The sequence below is a fragment of the Lathyrus oleraceus genome, chromosome 1 (genome assembly GCF_024323335.1).
Source record: "Lathyrus oleraceus cultivar Zhongwan6 chromosome 1, CAAS_Psat_ZW6_1.0, whole genome shotgun sequence".
Lineage (NCBI taxonomy): Eukaryota > Viridiplantae > Streptophyta > Magnoliopsida > Fabales > Fabaceae > Lathyrus > Lathyrus oleraceus.
The window spans coordinates 18,671,739-18,687,452 of NC_066579.1; the positions used below are offsets into that span (position 1 = coordinate 18,671,739).

General features: G+C 39.8%; 1 pseudogene; it reads left to right on the plus strand.

Moving 5' to 3' along the window:
- Nucleotides 1-2,088: 2,088 nt before the first annotated feature.
- On the plus strand, nt 2,089-2,188 carry LOC127116573 (uncharacterized; annotated as a pseudogene).
- Nucleotides 2,189-15,714: the final 13,526 nt, after the last annotated feature.

Consider the following 15,714-nt stretch of genomic DNA (forward strand, 5'->3'; position numbering starts at 1 on the left):
TCCAATAACTTGGTTATTTCTTTCTTTACTACCTCACTTAGGATCGGATTTAGTCTTCTCTGGTGTTCCCTAGAGGTTTTACAGTCTTCTTCTAACATGATGCGGTGCATACAAATAGAAGGGCTTATTCCTTTAAGATCGGTTATGTGGTATCCTAGTGCGGTTGGGTATTTTCTTAAGATATGTAGGAGTTTTTCTGTTTCGAGTCTTCCTAGATCGGCATTAACTATCACAGGTCGTTCAAGTTCTAAGTCTAGGAATTCATATCTCAGATTTTTGGGAAGTGTTTTCAAATCAGGGGTTGGTTTGTTAAGACACTGCGTAGGGTCCGGTGTTATTGCTAGGCATTGTTTAGATTTGTCCTCTAAAAGATAGTCTGATGATTTATCTTCTCCTGACTCTGCTTCTTTTATGCATTCATCGATGATATCCATGAAGTAACATGTATCTTCTATTGCAGGTGCTTTCAAGAATTGGGAAAGAATGAATTCAATTTTCTCTTCACCTACTTCGAAGGTGAGTCGTCCTCGTTTTACGTCTATGATTGCACCGGCAGTTGCTAAGAATGGTCTTCCTAGTATAATAGGTGTAGTATCATCTTCTCTAATGTCCATAATTGTGAAGTCAGTGGGAATGTAAAACTGACCTATGCGTACGGGAACGTTTTCAAGGATTCCTACAGGATATTTGATGGAACGATCTGCTAATTGCACAGACATTTTGGTCGGTCTTAATTCTCCCATTTCCAGTTTCTTACATATGGATAAAGGCATAACGCTAATTCCGGCTCCTAAATCGCATAAGGCTTTGTCTATGACAAATTTTCCTATGTGACAGGGTATAGAGAAACTACCCGGATCCTTGAGTTTAGGGGGCATGTTTTGGATTATAGCGCTACATTCGGCAGGGAGTGTAACGGTTTCGCTATCCTCAAGTTTCCTCTTATTAGAAAGAATTTCTTTTAAGAATTTAGCATATGAGGGCATCTGCGTAATAGCTTCGGTAAACGGAATTGTAACGTTTAATTGTTTAAGGAGATCAACAAATTTTCTAAATTGGCCTACATCTTTGGTTTTAACAAGCCTTTGAGGGTAGGGTATAGGTGGTTTGTAAGGTGGTGGAGGTACATAAGGTTCCTTCTTTTCTAGGGTTTCCTTATTACTCTCTTCCTTTTCCTTAGGTTCACTTTCCTCAGTTGATTTCTTAGGGTTTTGGTTTTCTATCCTTGGGTCAGACGGTCCTTCCACTTCCGTTCCACTTCTTAATATAATTGCATGAGCTTGGCTTCTCGGATTAGGTTGGGGCTGTCCAGGGAATGTACCAGTTGGTGCAGCAGTAGGTGCTTGTTGTTGAGCTACCTGAGATATTTGCGTTTCCAGCATTTTGTTATGGGTAGCCAAGGCATCTACTTTGCTTGCTAGTTGTTTAAGTTGTTCGCCAGTGTGTATGTTCTGGTTTAAGAAATCTTTATTGGTTTGTTGTTGGGAAGCTATAAAGTTTTCCATCATGATTTCCAAGTTGGATTTTCTAGGGGTATTATTGTTAGGATTGGATTTCTGATATCCCGGAGGTATAGATGGGGCTTGATTTGGAGACTGTCCAGGTGCGTATAAAGCATTATTACTCTTATATGAAAAGTTTGGATGGTTCTTCCAATTTGGGTTATAGGTATTCGAATAGGGGCTTCCTTGAGCATAGTTTACTTGCTCTGCTTGGATTCCAGTCAAGAGTTGACATTCCGCAGGAGTGTGGCCTTGGATTCCACAGACCTCGCAATTCTGAGTTATAGCAACCACGGCGGCTGGAGGTGATACATTTAAACTTTCAATTTTCTGGACCAAAGCATCCACTTTTGCATTAACGTGATCAAGCTTACTTATCTCGTACATGCCAGTTTTCGGTTGAGGTTTTTCCACCGTTGTTCGTTCGGTTCCCCACTGATAGTGGTTTTGGGCCATGCTCTCGATAAGCTGGTAAGCATCAGCATAAGGTTTGTTCATTAGTGCACCACCTGCAGCGGCGTCTATTGTTAACCTTGTATTGTATAAGAGACCATTATAAAATGTGTGAATTACTAACCAGTCTTCCAAACCATGGTGTGGACAAAGTCTCATCATGTCTTTGTATCTTTCCCATGCTTCGAAAAGAGACTCGTTGTCTTTCTGTTTAAATCCGTTTATCTGGGCTCTTAACATAGCTGTTTTGCTTGGCGGAAAATATCAGGCAAGAAAAACTTTCTTCAACTCGTTCCATGTGGTGACTGAGTTGGAAGGAAGTGATTGAAGCCATCTTCTAGCGCTATCTCTTAATGAGAAAGGAAAAAGACGAAGTCGAATTGCCTCTGAAGTGACACCATTAGCTTTAACAGTATCAGCGTATTGGACAAATACGGATAAATGAAGGTTTGGATTTTCGGTAAGATTTCCAGAGAATTGGTTCTGTTGCACAGCTTGCAACAGCGAAGGTTTAAGTTCAAAGTTGTTTGCTTCGATTGCGGGCGGAGCAATACTTGAATGCGGTTCATCTTGCGATGGAGCGGCGTAATCTCTAAGAGCACGAGCTGGTTCTGCCATCTCGGTTAAAGAAGGAAGATCTTTGAGATCAGGAAGGTCTATAGGAGGGAGATTGTTTTCAGCACGATATTCCTGAATTCGTCGTAAGACTCGGAGATATAGTTCGATATCGTTGATTCGTAAATAGAGCGGCTCGCCTTGAGAGCGAGTGCGTGGCATACAAATCAACGAAAGAAAGAATAGAAGAAAAAGAAACCTTAGTCTCTACAGCGTAACGGAAGAGTTACGATATCGATTAAATAGAAGTCCCCGGCAACGGCGCCAAAAACTTGATCGCTCGACTGTGTGAGTCGAGAATGGGATACAAACTGCAAGTGCACAGTTCTATCGCGTAATTTTAAAAGATATCGATCCCACAGGGACTTATGAATCGATATACCGTTATCTAAGGTTACTACGTAAATCTAAGGTGAAAATGTTTGATTGTTTGGGGAAAAACTAAGAGCTAAACTAAGATCTAGATTAAATATTAATAAAACGGATATCGGTATGTAGTTCGTCAAAACTAGGGAATCAAGTCTTTGTCGGTTTCTTGGTTTTAAAATGAATCGTTTCGGTTAACTTTATTGGTTAAAGGTTTTATCTCAAACTCTCGCTCTGTTGAATAAACCATGATCTTATATTAATGTAGCTGTCACTTATAATTAAGTCAAAAATCATATTTTGAAAACAATAAAGTTGCAGAAACTCCTTTTAAGAAAATACTGACCGTTTTAAACACCCTTATCTCAAACTCTCGCTCTGTTGACTTAGGTTATATAATCAAATCCAAATGCTTAACTCTCGTCCTCACATTCAATCTTTAAAAATACTTTTTGGAAAAGGTCAGAATTTAATTAACTCTAAAACTTGCTCTCGCCCTGATCTAGAATTAATGCCTAACTTACACTGTCCAGTTAAAATCTCAAACTCTCGCTCTATTGGTTTTAACTTCTTTATGTCTTTTACTTTTGTAAAAAATCTTGTTATTAAACCTGTAAGTTGAGACCGTAAAAAGATTGATTTTGATTTTAAGTTTAGATAGACCGACTCAGTCTTGATCCCTTATTCTGCTTACTTTACATACCGATACCTGGGCAAATTAGCCAGACATGCTAAATAAATAAGAATTTATATCATGCATAAACAGACTCATTCCAGGCAGATAATATTGATAAATAATAAAACAAAATATTAAATAATGATTAAAGAACCTGAATGCGTAATACAATAGTCTTGAACACTCCACCACAAGCCGGTAGGATTTGTTCTTGGATTCTTCAATTAAACAGTAAATTAAATCAAGGAAATAAAACTGGAATATAACGTAAGGTTAAATCTGGTATAAAGTTGCACAATAGTTTCCGGTGTAGAAACTATTATGCGAAAAATATCTAAAAGCTAAAATGGGAAAGGTAAATTTGCAAGGGAAAAAGAATGTAAAGCTTGCAAAAGAAATAAATAAAATAAACAATGCTGGAAAAGAAAAATAAGCAAAAGCGTGAAAAGAAAATTTGGCAGAGCTTCGGCAATATGAGCGTGGAAAAACCGAGAGACCTTTAGGTTTTTGAGATGGCTATTTATAATAGTGTTGGCAACTGCTTTCCGTTTCTCCCATTCTTCAACGTGGCTACATGCACGGCATGGATATAGGAGACCAACTTCTCAACGTTCTTCTTCCAGTCTTTCTGAGGGCGTTACTTGCGCCAAAAAGGTAGTGGAATTGTGTGACGCCCGTCACACTATGTGTGACGTCCGTCACAAGGCTGTTTTGCGTGACGCTCGTCACGCACCCTGTGACGTCCGTCACAGGCACAGCGTTGGTGACTTGTGCGCTTTGGGCTGGGCTTTGGCATTTGGTCCTTTTTCTCTCCTTTTTGCACCTCCTTTTCTTTCCTTTTTCACTTTTGCTTCAAAGTGGATACCTGACATAAATAGCAAGGAAATACTGCATAATATCTGATAAAATGAGATAAACTAAAGTGAATGATAATATAATCTAATTGAATTAAGTCTTAAAATGTGATATAATTTCGTGTTATCAGCAAGCAAGCAAGTGCATTTCCTATGGAAGCAAAGCCCTAGGGTTGATTCATTGTGTTCATGTGACCTAGGGATCATTTTGAAGTGGTTTGGCCAAAGGTTGGATGTTCAGAGACCATCAGTCAAGATGCAATTCATCTGAAACCCTAGAAAGTCAACCAAAGTCAACTGTGCATTCAATCATGGATTTGAAGGTGGGAGATGGTTAGAGAGGCCTCATTCATGTCCATACAAGTCTCATTTGACATTTCAAACATCAACAATGAAGAATTTGAGGTCAGATGAAAAGTTTCCAAAAATAGTAAGTGACCTGTAATTTGAAATTGCCAAAAATGGAAAGGTTTTCTCCTCAAGTTTACATCATCAAGCAAGCTTCAAATGAAATTTTGTCCAACATGAAAGTTGAAGATCTTGTTCTCCTATTTCCAAAAAGTCCAAGAACATGAATTTCTCATGTATGGTTGAGAAGATATGGATCCATCATTGCCAAGTCAATTTGAACTTCACAAGTGCATAACTTTTGAACCATAAGGCCAATTGAAGTGGTTCTTTTTGTAACATTCTTGTTTTGACATGAACTATCCAATTCATGCATCCCATACCATGCATTTCTATTACAAAAATTTTGGATTTTCCATTTGAATTTTGGAGGGAAATTCCAAATTCAAAAACTATGCATTGTTTTCACTTCCAATCATGTGCATTTGGTCTAAAAGAGCATTTGAAGTGAATTGGAAGCATATTTCGTGTACTGTAGCATTCATTTCATGCATGAGGGGTGAATTGGACAATTTGGCATTACACTTCAATTTCACTAATCCTTGGCATTTTGCTTAATCATGATTAGCAAACATGTTTAGTGCATCATATAAGAGGCAAATCATAACAGAAAATTGGATTAACACATTAAATTCTCAGATCTAGATCCATTTGCACAAATCTCTTCAAACTTTTTCTCTCACTTTTCATCCAGATTCTTCACAAACCTTGCCTTGTTCTTGATCAATCCTTGATCCATAAGCATAATTGGACATTTTTGGAAGCAAGATTCACCAATTTTCGAGCTAATTTGGAACTGTTGAAGCAAGCATCCTTTCATGGCAGTTGAGGATTTGAGCAACATCAAGCACAATTGAGCTATCAACATTCATCCATTCATTTACATGAGCATTGAAGATCATCTGTTTTTGCTTTCCAAGACTTAAAACAACCAATTCCAATTCTGCACTTCGATTAAGGTCAGATTTCGAATGTCATGATTGAGGAAATTGTGATATGCATGTTGTAGATCTTTCATCACTGATTGCACTGAGCTTTGTATCGTGGATTTTCATTAAGAAATGAGCAAGTTATGGTAGATCTAGGTTTGGCACATGAATGTTCTTGCATGCGAATCTTTTGATATAGTTTGATTTAGCAAAATCCGAGCCTAGCATGTTAATGTATGTTGAAAGATGAAGCTAATGGTGTATTCATTTTGCATTTCTGGTACATTTGTTCTTGACCTGGAAATTATGATGAACTTCTTAGGGTTTCCATTCCAGAACTCGATTTGATCCGTTTGAGCGCTTTCTGCATGTATTTTTGTGTTAGAGACCATGCATTGGTCCATGCTGGCGTTACGTGGCATTATGATTGGTTCAACTCGCTTGCCTTGGCCACATAGGCTTAAGTGAAACGGTGTGTTTCACTTAAGCGCGCCTCAATTTGAAACTTGGCTCGGTTCGAATCCCAGCTGAGGCGCTTTTCCAATTGCTTTTGCATTTTTGTTCATGTTATGCTATCCATTCACACCATGCCTTCATCCATGTTTTTTTAATTTTTCATCCATTTCAAAAATTCATAAGTGCATGAATATTGATCCAAATGACTTGGGAATTTTTGCACTTTGTTCCTCATCATGTCTAGTGTTTTATGAGATTTTTTCCACAAATTGTGCACGGTTGGAATTTAATTTGGCTTAGGGATTGTGTATGTGTGTGCTATCATGTACCTTGCTTTCCATTTGCTTCATGAAATGATGAGATTTTATCCAATGCTCTTGAAACTTTGCATGCTCAAACTAGACATCCTAATTGACATTTTGGTGTTGAGTTTGTATTTTTAGCACTTCTGGTTGATGAGTTATGATCTGATTAATGTAGGTGTGACAATGTGTGTCACACCTTTGCTTGCTTGGTTTGATGATTTTCTTTGCCATACCAAATAAATGCCAAATGATGTGATTGTTTGCATGATGCTTCTTCTGGATGTTAGGATTGATCATGAATTTTTGTGGAATTTTTGGATTCATTTCTGATTTGTTAGAGATTTTCCTTTCTGGAATTCCATTTGTGGCCTTTTGATAGTCATGAACTTCAATGATTTGTGAAATGCTTGATGTTTATCATATGAACTTGAAATTTTGTACATTGATTCTAGACACTTTGAAGTTTATTGTGGCTTTGGTTTGATGTCTTTATCATGTTTGGATTCTGTTTTAGGCTTGTGTGAAGTTGATGTACCAATTGTGGTCCTATTTGAGCTTGTTTGTGCTTACCATGACTTGATGAATTTGATTACCATGCTTCTACTTGTCCAAATGCCTTGAATTTTGGTGTGTTGATCATGTGATGTGTGCTGTTTAGCCATGATTTGTCTTGAGATTTATTGAGCCATTTTGGAATTAATGTGGATTGGTTCATTCTGTTTGCTTCAATGAGCTTTCAACTTGCATGCTTTGCCTTATGTGCTTTGTGAAATGAACTTGGTTGATGCTATTAATATGAGACCACTTGGATATTGTTCCTAATTGATTAAGCTTGATTCATGCCAATTTTCATGTTCTGTTTTGGATTATTTCTCCCACTTTGACCCTAGGCCTTGTCCTAGTGGTTTGTGCTTATGGTTGAGTTGTGTTTTCAGGACAAGAAGCATATGGCCTTGAGGAATTGGTTAATTGGCTTGAGCTACCTATTTGATTGATGTTGATTAACATTGAGTTGTCTTGTAGGTGGATTAGCTCCTTTGAGTTGAGCTTGTGCTTTGCCTTGGTGCATTGATGCTTGTCTGTTTAATTGTGTACTGTTGACTGTTAACCACTAGTCTATCTGTTTGAATTTTGTTGATTTGTATACTGATTGTGTTAGATTGTTTTCAGGTACCTTAGTTGCTATAGTTCCTTTTTGAACTTGCTTTTGCTGTTGCTTGGTTGCTTAACCATTTGAGGTATAATTTCACTGACTTCATGTAGTCTGGAAGACCTGTCCTGTTACTTGGGCAGGCACCTGTCTGAAGTCCTCCTTAAGAGGCAATGCTTGTGTTTGTTTATTTTTGTGCCAAGCAGGAAAAGACCTTTGATAAGGCAATTGGCAGATAAAAGAGATGTGTAGTCCATCTCCTGTTATTCAGTGTGTCATCCCTTTGCTCACATTACATGTTGATGCATTGTGGATATTAACCCAAGATCCTTGTTGAGTCAGTCATGTGGATAGAAGAGTTCATGCTTTCTGAACTCCCACGCCTTCTATTTGAGTCAAGCTCTCCTAGACCAGGGATAAGAGCTGTGAGGCACACCCATCACCTCCCATTTCATCTGCTTCACCCTAACTCTCAATGTTAGGGTTAAGAGCTAACATCACCCGATTCCAGTTGGCTTGTGTTTCACAGCCTAACCTTATGTGAGCCCACTTTGTTTGTATATAGTGTGTGCTATTTGTGTGATTGATTGCTTTGCCTGTGCTGTTTAGGTTTAGCTTGCTCCCTGTGCAAGTTAGGTAGAAACCTTGACCTAGGACCATGGTGAATTTGCATGATAACTATTAGGCTCGAGTTAGTCTCCCTTCTAGTATGTCATTTCCCAGTCTCCGGTTAGGCGAGTCCTTTGTCCCTGCGTAGGGGAACTACGTCGCCCTGATCCTCATACCAGATGAGGTACGTAGGCAGGAGATGAGCTGATCTCTCCGGGCGCCCTTTTTGTTTTGTCTTGTGTGTGTTAGGAGATGGATGTAAGACCAGCGATTGGCATTTTGTATCCTATTGTTGTGTGCTTGGAGTCCGATGTAAGTCCAACGATTGGCAGTTGGTTTCCTGTGTGTGTGTTTGTTGGTTCGGAGTCTGATGTAAGTCCAGCGATTGGCATTCGGTTTCCATGTTTGCCTGTTTGTGTGGAGTCTGACGTAAGTCCAGCGATTGGCAGTCGGTTTCCTGTGTGGTTTTGTTTGGTGTGCGTTAGCCGAGCTACGAGTGCTCTGATTCTTCTCTGGTTAGAGAAGATACGTATGCATAGGATGCGACATCCTAGCGAGCACGTTTCCCCTGTCCCGAACTACGTCGACACTGATGTTTGTGCCTGACAGACTACGTAGGCCCAGGATGCGATATCCTGTCGAGTCCTGTTTCTTTTGTTTTATGTGTCTCCTTTCAGCCAGTGTGTGCAGTTTGTTCGAGCAGTTTAGCAACCTTTATCCTTCCTTTTGTGCGTGGATCTCGTCGAGTACGACGGATGCGTAGGGGTGCTAATACCTTCCCTTCGCATAACCGACTCCCGATCCCATCTCTCTCTGGTCGCGAGACCATGTCTTTTCCAGGTTTACTTCGAGCGTTTCCTTTCCCTCTTTTGGGATAAATAACGCACGGTGGCGGCTCTGTTGTTTCATTTTCCCGCCGGTTTTTCGCGTAATGCGACAACATGCACACACAAAAAAGGGCTCCCTAGGAGTACCTAAGACACTTTGGGTGCTAACACCTTCCCTCTGTGTAACCAACCCCCTTACTTGTAATCTCTGGCATTTTAATAGTTTTGATTTGAAAACTTATTATCTTTGGGTTTTATTCGTACTTTTCCCTTTTCCCTTGGAAACAATAAAAGCACAGTGGCGACTCTGGTTTAATTGACGTTAAGTTTATCTATAGCTTAATGGTCATGAATTTACCGCTACAGAAATTAAGTGGTGACTCTGATGGGGAGTAGTCTCCAGTGGGTTTAGCCTACTTTTTTGTGTGTAAATATTTGTATATTTGATGTATGTATTTTGTTTGTGTGATATAATCTGCTTGCTGTGCTTGGTGATCTCTGAGTGGTGAGATAAGTTCTAACCTGAACTTGAGTGCAATTAAGATATGAGGATGGTATAGTCATGTTCGCCTTGTGTGGAGTAGTCCTTAATAAGTTGGCTTGAGATCCATCTACTCAGTGGAGATCCTTTTGGAGCTATTGATGTCACGCAAGTTATTTGTGGTTAGGCATTACTTTCTCTGATTTGGGGTCCGAGAAGCTGAGGACCGTAGAACATTCAACCCATCTTGGCCTATTTAGGACGTAGTGCAGAGACTATTCAAGTGTAGACTTGATAACAATTGTTACCCGATACTACATTCAGACGGGTTTCTCTTGAGAATATTATGGGTTGATGAGTCAGTCATCCTAACCTGTAATATCCGATAGATAAAATTAAGACTCTGGGAACTTTTTCGAACATGATCTACAGGTTTTATCCTTAGTACACTCCTTTGGAATGGTTCTTAACCTGACTCCATGCTCGTGACTCATAACAAACCCTTTGATTATTGGTTGATCCAATCAAGTCTTGTCAATATCAATGGAACTTAGGTGTTGATTCATCCCTTGACCTTTGTTTTCCTTGTGTGTGATCCCTTACTTGTGATTGTTGAATTCATGCATTCATGTGCATCATTACATTCATCACACCAAAAAAAATTAACTTCAAGGAACTGAGGTTTTATTTGCAAATATTTTCAGACCATGGATTATGGATGAAGGAACACTAAGAAGTACAGTTTCAGATGTCCTGACTTGAAAGAGCTAAGGAAAGTACCATCCTTTGTATTAGATCCCTTGGACTTAAAACAACATCATGGGAAGCTTCTATTTGTATTGTCTATTGATGTGGTTGAAGGACTCTTGAGTGTGTTGGTTCAGTTTTATGATCCTCTCTACTGTTGCTTCACTTTTCTTGATTATCAGCTTATGCCTATGTTGGAGGAGTATGCTCATCTATTGGGGATACCTATTTCTGATAAGGTTCCTTTTAGTGGATTGGAAGAGATTCCCAGATCTCATATTATAGCTGAAGCTCTTCACTTGAAGAAGTCTGAGATTGAGGCTCATTGGGTGAAGAAATGAGGAATGTTTGGGTTGACTTCTTAGTTCCTCATCAAAGAAGATACTACATTTGCTCAAGCCGGTAGTGTAGATGCTTTTGAAGCTATCTTTGTGTTTCTCATCTATGGGTTGGCTTTGTTCCCTAACATTGACGGTTTTGTTGATGTTAACGCCATTAGAATTTTCTTGATTGGGAATATTGTGCCTAGTTTGTTGGGTGATATGTACTTCTCTTAGCATTTAAGGAATTCTAAAGGTGGTGGAACTATTGTGTGATGTGTTCCTCTCCTGTACAAGTGGTTTATTTCACACTTGCCTCAGACGCCTGCTTTTGTGGAGAACAAACAATGTCTAAGGTGGTCTCAGAGACTTATGTCTCTCACTAATGATGATATGGTTTGGTATGACTCTTTATTGGGTAGCTTGGAGATTATTGACGGTTGTGGTGAATTCTCTAATCTGCCTCTCATTGGTACACAAGGAGGAATCCACTACAACCCTGCTTTGGCCTATCGTCAACTTGGGTTCCCCTTGAGAGACAAACCTAATAACACTCAGTTAGAAGGTCTTTTCTATTAAGAGGGTAAAGATCCCTAACTTTTGAAGCAGAAAATGGTACATGCTTGGCATAATATGCATAGGAAAGGAAGATCTGAGCTTGGTCCGCACAACTGTGTAGCTTTGGAAGCTTACACTCTTTGGGTGAAGAAGAGAACTTTGGATTTGAAGATGCCTTATGCTTGTGAAAGACCTATGTCTATGCTTGCGGTTGAGCCATTAACTCTCCTTAACCAAGATGTAGAGGAGTTGGAAGACGCACTCGCCAAGATGAAGCAATAGAAGGATATGTGGGAAGAGGGATTCCATGCTTTGAGCAGAAAGCATAAGGAGTTACAACTTGAGTCTAAAGATAAAGATGCACTTATTGAGCGTCTTGAAGACCGAGTAGTGAAGAAATAGAGAGAGCCAGAGGTTTCATCTTCCTCTAGTATGCCTCGGCCTTCCGGTGCTTGGAAGAAGATTGTTGACCAGCTTGTCCTCGAGAAGGCTCAGATGAAGACTTCTTTTGAGTCCGAGACCCGACGCATCCGAAGGAAGTATGCGCCTGCAGCCAGATGATATGACATTGTTGTTAGGGGATCCTTAGGATTGCTAGTTACCTTTTCTCTTGTATTTTTGTATTTTGGTTTCTAAAATTGTACCCAGTGTAATCCTTCCAATTATATAAATAAAAGAGATTTTTATGGTCAATCAAATTGGTGCAATTATTATTATTATATATTTGCAAATAAAATAGTAGGTTCCGTGAAATTAAAAACAAAAAAAGCATTACATTTCATACATCATTTTAATAGCATGTTTTTCTTCCACCAGATGTCTCATTGGTTATTCTTCTGTGCTTCAGCCAAGCTGACTCATCGATACAATACCCGCGCCAATCAGCTGAGAATCATGGAACACTTAGAGCAAGAGAACAGAGAGATGAAAGACGAGATTGCCCGCCTGACTGCCATGGTGGAGTCAGTTTTAGCTGCTCAGAGTCAATCTTCTCCAACGCCTATAACTCCTCCTCCTCAGAGGACTGTCATATCAGAGGTTGTTACTTCAATCGTGCCTGCCACTCAGCTCTCCCGACATGCTTCATGGATTCCCGTGGGGAATGCCTCCTAATTTTGTGCCTGAAGGTTTTGCGCCTACCTTTGCTCACATGTCGGCATCTAGCCCGGTCATGTTTGTTCCTCCTCCAGTTGTTCACACTCTGCCTCATGTTAAGGACACCATTTACCATTCTGAGCCATTTGAGGGTCCGGATGTTTATGAGAAGATGGACGAGATGAAAGACCAATTCCTTGAGCTGCGAAAGGAGTTGAAGACCTTGAGGGGAAAAGATTTATTTGGTAAGAGTGTTGTTGAACATTGCCTAGTGCTGAATGTTAAGATCTCGATGAAGTTCAAAGTCCCTGAATTTGAAAAGTATAAAGGGAATACTTGTCCACTTAGCCACCTCATCATGTATTTAAGGAAAATGTCGACTCAAACTGATAACGATCAGTTACTGATTCATTATTTCCAGGATAGTCTAAATGGTGCCGCTCTGAGGTGGTACATGGGTTCAGATAGCACAAGTGTTCGCATATTTAATTATTTGGGTGAGGCCTTTGTGAAACAGTACAAGTATAATGTGGATATGGTGCCTGATAGGGACCATTTGAGGTCGATGTCTCAGAAGGACAAAGAGACATTTAAAGAGTACGCTCAAAGATGGAGAGAGCTAGCTGCTCAGATTACCCATCCTTTGGAAGAAAAAGAGATGACCAGGATCTTCCTCAAGACCCTGAGCTTATTTTACTATGAGCGAATGATTGCTAGTGCCCCCAGTGACTTTACCGAAATGGTAAACATGGGGATGAGGTTAGAAGAAGGTGTCCTTGAGGGACGATTGTCTAAAGAAGAGGTATCTTCAAGCAAGAGGTATGGTAATAATTTCGCTAAGAAAAAGGAAGCTGAAGCCAATGCAGTTTCAATTAGGAGGTAGAGGAGGCCTCATGTCAGAAGAAGTCTGCAACCCCGTCAACACCATCATCAAGTATCGTCTGTTATTCCAGTATTTTCCAACAATCAATCAATGCCAGTTTAACAACAACGTCAACAACAGCCACAACAAAGAACAAACAACTACAATAACAACAACACCAACAATAATCAACAACAACAGAATTTTGAGAGGAAGAAGGTCTCTTTCGACCCAATTCCTATGACTTATGTTGAATTATATCCATCTCTGGTTCTAAAGAACCTTCTACAACCAAGAAATCCTCCACAGATTCCAGAACCACTTCCTTGGTGGTACAAGCTAGAGCTTCATTGTGCCTTTCATCAAGGGGCTCCTGGTCATGATATCGAGAATTGCTACCCGTTGAAGTATGAAGTCCAGAAGTTGGTAAAAAAAGTGGGATGGTGTCCTTTGAGGACCGTGCGCCAAATGTCAAAGCAAACTCATTGCTTGCTCATGGTAATTCTTCTGTCAATATGGTGGACGACTGTCCTGGAGAGTTCAAGGTATATGATGTCCGTTTCATTAGGAGGTCCTTGGTGATGATGCACAAAGATATCTATATGGTGAGTGATTGTGAGCATGACCATGATGGTTGTGCAATCTGTAGTATGAACCCCCGAGGGTGTTCAGTTGTCAAGAGGGACATCCAGAGGTTGATGGACGAAGGTATGATCCAGATTTTGAAATCCCGTCACCTGGGTGACGATGTGAATGTAATAGTTTATATGTTCAAGACACCAGAGAGGGTGGTAATTCAATTTGACAACAGCAGCAGTAACAGTGTCAACAATAGATCGGTATCCCCATTGGTAATACAGTTGGCGGGTCCTGTCCCGTACACATCCGATAGAGTTGTTCCGTATCAGTATAATGTGACTATGTTAGAGAATGGTCAAGAGGTTTCGTTGCCTACAACCAGTTCTGTGGTGAGCATTGCTGATGTGATGAAGGTGACCCGTAGTGGTCGTGTTTTTGGGCCTATGTTCCCAAAGAGTGTAGAAGATATATCTATCAGTAAGAAGGTTGAAGTGCCTGCAGTTGATCCGGTTAGTGCACCAAAGTGTCAGTCTGGTGAATCCAACAGTTTGAAGCCTAATGATGATGATGAGGTACTCCGTTTAATCAAGAAGAGATAGTTTAATATGGTGGACAAGTTGCTCCAAACTCCTTCTAAGATTTCAGTGTTGTCTCTGCTCATGAATTTTGAAGCGCACAGAGAAGCATTGCAAAAAGTGTTGGAACAAGCTTATGTAGAGCATGATGTGACAGTATATCAGTTCGACCATATTGTGGCTAACATCACTTCCTGTAACAATTTGACCTTTTGTGATGAAGAACTTCCTGAGGAAGGAAGAAATCACAACTTAGCGTTGCACATATCGATGAACTGCAAGGATGACGCATTATCAAATGTATTGGTTGATACCAGATCTTCTTTGTATGTACTCCCCAAGTCAACTCTTTCCAAATTGTCATATCAAAGAGCTCCGATGAGGTATAGTGGCGTGATCGTCAAAGCATTTGATGGTTCTCGCAAGACTGTAATTGGTGAGGTGTACCTTCTTGTGAAAATAGGTCCGAGTGATTTCCAAATTACTTTCGAGGTAATGGATATCCACCCGGCCTATAGCTGCTTGTTAGGAAGGCCATGGATACACGAAGTTGGAGTTGTTACTTCAACTCTGCATCAGAAGTTAAAGTTTGTGAAGAATGGAAAGCTTGTTATCATCGGTGGAGAGAAAGCTTTATTGGTAAGTCACCCGTCGTCTTTCTCTTATGTAGAAGCTAAGGATGAGATTAGAACTTCATTCCAAGCTCTATCTATTGCAGAAGAAAAAAGAGTTGGGGCACCTATGTCCTCTTTCAAAGACGCGCAAAAAGTTGTGGAAGATGGTAATTCTGATCAGTGGGGTCGGATGGTAGAGGTCACCAAGAACAAGAATAGAGTTGGTTTGGGATTCCAACAAGGGACGTCTGTGATTAAGGCTGAAGATGTGCAACCCAGTTTCTGTAGTAGAGGATTCATTCATGGTAATGAACAACACTTAGCTGCAGTGATTGAGGGGGATGAAGACGAAGATTGCACCAATTTTGTGACGAATGGAAAAGCTTGCAACAATTGGACCGCTGTCGATGTTCCTGTTATTATGCATCGCTCTAAGTAATTGCTTTTATTATTTTTGAAAATCCTTCTCCTATGCCTAAGGGAGAAGTGAACATTGTTTGGCATATTTCAAATTTGATCATTAATAAAATACAATTCTATTCATCCACATATATGATGTTTTTATTTTTACTCTTTCCTTTTCTGAAAATGGTAATCACAAAAAACATAAAAAAATAAATACAATTGTCCATCTGCATAATATTTGGTCAAAAATCACTTATCTAAAATCAAAATATCAAATCATTATGCAGGTTGGTTTCTAAACCCATTGAATACAATGATCTTACTCTTT